We start from the raw sequence: 6,662 nt of genomic DNA, 5'->3' as shown, positions 1-6,662 counted from the left end.
ACCGATCATGGCTTCAAGTTCTCTACTTCTAAGACTTGTGCCATGACTTTTACGTGGAAACGGGTCGTTCTTCATCCCTCTTTGTCACTTTATGGTCATCCCCTTGAGTACAAAGATTCCGCGAAGCTTTTGGGGTTATTCCTTGACACTCGTTTGTCTTGGTCTCCCCATATCTCTTACCTCCGTGTTGAGTGCTCTAAGGCCCTTACCCTCCTTCGGGTCTTGTCCCATACTTCTTGGGGGGGCAGATAGGCGCACTCTCCTTGCTTTACATTCCTCTCTCGTCCTGTCTAAGCTCGATTATGGTTGCCCTGCTTACTCGTCTGCTTCTCCTTCTACTCTTCGCCGTCTTGATGCTTTGCACCATACTGGGTTGCGCCTCGGTTCTGGTGCCTTTCGTTCGACTCCTGTCCTTAGCTTGTATGTTGACACTGGCTTCCTGTCTCTCCAAGACCGCCATGATCGCTACTGTTTTCGCTATCTTGCGCGGTCCTTACATCATCCTTCCTCTCGCCTCTGTCGTGCTTTAACTTTTACCCCTCCTGCGGTTCCTGTTCCTCTTCACCACCTCCCTCTTTCTGTCCGGTTATCTCGCCTACAGGACTCTCTTTCCGTTCGTATTTCTAATGTTTCTGCTCATGATGTTCCTTCTTTGCCCCATGGAGAGTCCCTCTTCCGCGGTTTTGTACATCCTTGACCCGTATCACTAAAGCTTTTACCCCTCCTATGGTTCTAAAACGCCTTTTCCTTGAGCACTTTTCACTCCCGCTCCGTTTCTGTCTTCACCGATGGGTCTAAGTCTGCGGACGGTGTTGGCTACTCTGTTGTTTTTCCTGATCGCACTTATATGTGTCGCATACCTCCGGAGACTAGCATCTTTATAGCGGAGCTTTAAGCTATTCTCTATGCTCTTCGTCTCCTGCTTTCTCGTTGTCAGTCTTCCTTTGTAGTTGTTGTTGACTCTCGTAGTGCCCTCATGGTTCTCGGGTCCTTTAATCCGGTTCATCCAGTAGTTGTCGAGATCCAGCATTGGCTGTTTCTTGTTCACAGTAAATTTAAGTCGGTTGAGTTTTGTTGGGTTCCCAGCCATATTTGTGTGTCTTTAAATGAGCGTGCGGATGCTGCCACCAAGGAAGCTGTCCGCTCTTGTCCCATCTCTCGTAAAGGTATTCCGACTTTCACCTGGTTATCCATTCCTCTGTCCTTACCTGTTGGCAGGCTTCTTGGTTGTCTGTTACTGGTAACAAACTACGTACTCTTAAATGTTGTGTTTCCTCGTGGCCGTCCTCCTACCACCGTAACCGGCGTTGGGAAAAAGCTCTGGCGAGGTTGCGTATTGGCCATACTCGTTTAACCCATGGTCACTTGATGGAGCGCCGCCCTGCTCCTTATTGTCCTAGTTGCATTGTCCCTCTTACGGTCGTGCATGTCCTTCTTGAATGTCCTCACTTCCAGGACGAGCGTGTGTCTTGCTTTCCGACCACCCCTCGCGGTCACCTGTCCCTCAATAGAATTCTTGGTGACTCGGATACTTTTGATATTGTTCGCCTGATGTGTTTTTGTTCTCGTATTGGCATCCTTGGTGATATTTAGCGCCCTCTGATTATTTTGCGCATTTGATGGTGCTACATAGCCTTCCCGGTTTGGTGCCTTCTTTTGATAATTACTTACTTATAACCTTTTCTGGAAGAGATAGATTTAGGGGAACAGAGGTGACAGAGAGAAGGAAGCGGGATGGTGGGAAGGGTAAGAGACAGGGGGGATACGGAATGGGGAATGAGGGAAGGAGGTGGGGGACCCCATCTTCTTTGTCATCATCTCTCTCATTACTCTGTTTCATTGTCTCATGATTTATTGCAATTCTTGCTTTCACTTTCTTGTTTCTAACTGTAATAGTGTTCCCTTCATTTTCATGTATTTGAGAAATGATTTGTAATTTTTCCAATTTGTTCTCTAGCCGTTGCAATCTCGCCTCTCCCGGTCGGAGCAGGTCGGCCGAGCGGACAGGACGCTGGGCTTGTGATCCTGGGGTCCCGGGTTCGATCACGGGCGCCGGCGAGAAACAATGGGCAGAGTTTCTTTCACCCTATGCCCCTGTTACCTAGCAGTAAAATAGGTACCTGGGTGTTAGTCAGCTGTCATAGGCTGCTTCCTGGGGGTGGAGGCCTGGTCGAGGACCGGGCCGCGGGGACACTAAAGCCCCGAAATCATCTCAAGATAACCTCCCTCCCCAGCTGGCTCACTACCCCGGTGGTTAATCCTTCCTCTGCTACTCGGGTAAATAGGATTATGTCTCCCTCAGGGTATGATTGACTATAAGTTATTCTTCTCTTTTCAATTGCTGCCATCATTCGTTTTTCCATCTTCCTAATTTCCTTTTTATAATATCTCCGTGTCTACTTCTTCTGTTTGGTCATCTCCCATTCCAGTTTTGTGTCCTATGTGTGTCTGCAGAATCGAGCTATTAGCTCCTGGACACGACCTTGCTAACCAATATATTTTTCCTCAATTATGTCTACTACATATATTTTTCTTACACACACAAACACACATTCCCAGGAAGCCGCCCGTAGCAGATGTCTAACTTCCAGGGACCTATTTACTGCTAGGTGAATCGGTGCATCAGGGTGCGAAAAACTCTGCCCATGTGTTTAACGTGTGTGTGTGTGTGTGTGTGTGTGTGTGTGTGTGTGTGTGTGTGTGTGTGTGTGTGTGTGTGTGTGTGTGTGTACTCACCTAATTGTACTCACCTAATTGTGTTTGCGGGGGTTGAGCTTTGGCTCTTTGGTCCCGCCTCTCAACTGTCAATCAACTGGTGTACAGATTCCTGAGCCTACTGGGCTCTATGGGTGTGTGTGTGAGTGTTTGTGTGTGAGAGTGTATCTACACTCGTAAATTTGTGCTCACCTGTGTGTGCCTGCAACATCAAGCTCTAGCTCTTGGAACTAACTTTTTCAGCCGCAGGTTGTCTAATGCAAGGACTCCGGGCCTATTTCCCTATCATGCCTGCTGTTACAGTTATGAATGGAGTGAGCCTCAACAACCTGCTCCTTTAGGTCATTCCATTTACTCACTACCCCCCTTTTGCTAAAAGAAAACTTTCTAATATCTCTCTTTCACATCTGAAATCCTAGCAAGCATTGTTTTTTTATTTTGTGAATATTCAATATTTACTTTATTTATTTTTTAATTGACTTTAATATTATATTATTTTTCTTCTGAGTTAGTTCTGAGTTCTGTGTTAGTAAGTAAGTGGACTGTATATATTCTGATTCAGCTGCTAGAACTTATCACACACAATGGGAGGGACAAATGCAACTTGTACCACCTTATATGAAAATGGTACAAGCAGTATTTGTTTACCTTATTGTTACAGTTATAATTATTAATCATACCACATATGGTGGTCAAATCTACTATTATTACAGCAAATTAAATTAATAACTACTAATACTATGTCTGCAGTATAAACACAAAAGGGTCTTAGCTGCTACTGTTGGTGGGGCCTGCTAAGGCTGTGTAATTGTAGCATCAGAATTGGGTGTGGCCCTGTGCCTCAGAGTGCCACGTAATGGCGGCTGTCTGGAGGCCTGCAAGGCTTGATGTACAGCAGGTAACTATTGATGACGAGACCACACACTAGAGTGTGAAGGGACGACGACGTTTCGGTCCGTCCTGGACCATTCTCACGTCGATTGTGATGAGGAGGTAGAGACAGGCAATAAATAGGCAAGAGAGAGATGAGGAGCAAAGTAAGGTGTAGTAGAGGGGCTAGTAGTAGGAACTGCAGAGAGCCTATTGGCCCATATGAGGCAGTTCCTATTATAACCACCGAAATAGGTAACTATTCGTATATTTATGTTGGGAGGCAGCTTCCTGCTTCACTAACTTCCCTCACAATTACCAGTTTTGGGATGTAAGGAGTTAATAATGGTTCCCTAAACATGTAAGTACAGGTATGACATGGAATATGTGTGTGTGTGTTTAGAGCTGAGTAAACGTACTTGGTTGTGGGTTTTCGCATGCTAATAACCGGCCACCAATCTATATTAAATGATACATCAAATAAAACAGAATACAAGATACTCGGATACTCAAGAGCTGCTGTTTGTAGCAGAGGTGTTGCTGTTGTAGATCTCTTGGGATAGAGTAAGTCTATTTTTGTTGTTGTTTTTGTTATGATTCTGGAGTACGTGACGACGCTCCAGGGGGAGACGTCCAAAAATATTTGGTGGTTTTATTTATGATTAAGGAATAGAGTGTTAAGCTATATTCCTGTTGTATTTAATATGAGGCTCATTCCAGAGGCTCATTCATATGAGCCTCTGGAGTTAGGGTTGGTGTCATGTCCACTCACAGGCATTTTTCTCTAGTCGTCATAGGGAGGCGGTTTACCTTCATCGTGTAATGGCCTTTCGGTCTCCTTACTCCCGATCCCATTTCCATCCACTTACACTTGCTGATGTTGCAAGTGTAGGCAGCCATTATCAGACCAGCTCTACAACTTGTTCAAGTTATCTTGGAGAATCTTACAGTCCTCATGTGTCTCAATCCTCCTCATTAGTTTCGCATCATCTGCAAACATCGATATAAAAGACTCAACTCCTGCAGACAAGTCGTTTACATAAATAAGGAATAGTTTGGGTCTCGGCACCGATCCTTGAGGCACCCCGCTTGTTACTTTACGTCAGTCCGACTTCCTCACTGTTACTCTGATACCTGTCTGTTAGGTAGTTAGGTAATGTTAGTGAGCTTCCGTTTACTCCCGCCTGCCTCTCAGTATTGTATAGTATCCTCCTCTGTGGTATTGTATCAAAAGCGTTTTTGAGGTCTAGAAATTCGCAATCTGCCCAGCCGTCTCTGTCTTGCTTTATTTTCGCCTTTTAAAACTCCAAGAGGCTCGTCAGGTCTGATTTCCTTTCCCTAAAGCCTAAAGGGAGCTTTCCTTTCCTTTCCCTAAAGGGAGCCGGTCGGCCGAGAGGACAGCACACAGGGCTTGTGATCCTGTGGTCCCGGGTTCGATCCCGGGCGCCAGCGAGAAACGATGGGCAGAGTTTCTTTCACCCTATGCCCCCTGTTACCTAGCAGTAAATAGGTACCTGGGTGTTAGTCAGCTGTCACGGACTGCTTCCTGGGGTGTGGAGGCCTGGTCAAGGACCGGGCCGCGGGGACACTAAAAACAAAGCCCCGAAATCAACTCAAGACAACCTCAAGATAAGCCATAGTGTTGTTTACTAACAAATATAAGTCTTTCCAAGTGTGTAACAAGCCTTAACATTATAATTGTTTCAAGTTCTTTGCAAGGGATGCTTGTGAGTGTCACTGGTCTGTAGTTAAGCGCTTCTTATCTCTATCTCTTTTTTTGTAGATTGGCACCACATTTGCCTTCTTCCAGCAGCGGGGCAATTCCCCCTTTATAAGTGATTCATTAAATATTAGTGCTGGAGGTATGTTGAGGGCCTGTGGTGCTGCTCCCTTTAACATCCATGGTGATATTCTATCTGGCCCAGTAGCTTTAGTTACATCCAGTGATGCTAGTTGCATTCTTACTCTGCTGTTACCTAAACATGTAGTTGTTTCTCGTCAGTGGGCTGCTTCCTCATGTTGCTCTGGGAGCTGTTCAGGCTCAGTAGTGCCTGAATGACTCCATGGAAGCTGGCATTGGGCTCCTCACAAATTTCTTTTATAATTTTTCTGAATACTGACCTCCGCTTTTTCGTAACCTGGTCACTTGGTCATTCACTGTCATTTTCCTTCTTATATGGCTATCTAGGAGCTTCAGTTGGCTCTTTGCTTTGGAGGCAATATCGTTTCCAAAGTTTGTGTCAATCTTCTTATATTTATTTAGTCATTCCTGGCCCTGTTGCACCTATTCCGGTGTTCCTCTGTCCTGTCACCTCTTTATGTCCTTGACTCATTGTCTTATTGGCACTGTTTTTAGGTATATCATGTAGTCGAAGTGACATAATTGTCACTTGCTCTTAGTGGTATTTCATGCTTTAAGTTCTCAATGTCTTCGTCATTCTGGGTGAAGGTCAAGTAAAGTAGCTTGGTGTATCTTTCTCTCGTGTCCTCCTTCACATGTTGCGTTAAGAATTTTTGTCTATAACTTTGCATAATTTCGCTCCCCACGTTTCTTCCCCACCATTAGGATTTCTGGATTCCCCGTCAATCTCTCTATGATTTAGGTCCTCCATGACTAGAAGTTTAGCTCTCATTCTGTGTGCCACTGTTGCTGCTCTCTGCAATGACTTTACGCATGCTTTGTTGTTGTCATCATATTCCTGCCTGAGTCTTCTGGTGTCTGTCATGGGTTGTAAATAACCACCACCACAATTATTTATCCATCTGCTGTCAGTGTTCCAATGATGGAGTCTGTGTATGCATTTTCACTCTGATTCTTGAGTTCATCGAAATTCCATTTCCATTTGACCAGGGATGCAGCTTCCCTTCCTTGCCTTTGTTGTCTTTATTTCCTTACCACTTGGAATCCTCCCCTGGGAATATTGCATCAGAGATCATATCATTATTTTTCGTTTCAATTGCAATCAAATCAAAATTCATTTTCACCAACTCTCTATTTCATTTCCTCTGATTTGTTCGTAACTCCGTCGGCATTTGTGTACCATACCTTCAGACTCTTCTTTGACACCCTATCCCCA

The sequence above is a fragment of the Procambarus clarkii genome, chromosome 53, assembly GCF_040958095.1.
Source record: "Procambarus clarkii isolate CNS0578487 chromosome 53, FALCON_Pclarkii_2.0, whole genome shotgun sequence".
Lineage (NCBI taxonomy): Eukaryota > Metazoa > Arthropoda > Malacostraca > Decapoda > Cambaridae > Procambarus > Procambarus clarkii.
This window is presented reverse-complemented; position numbering follows the sequence as displayed.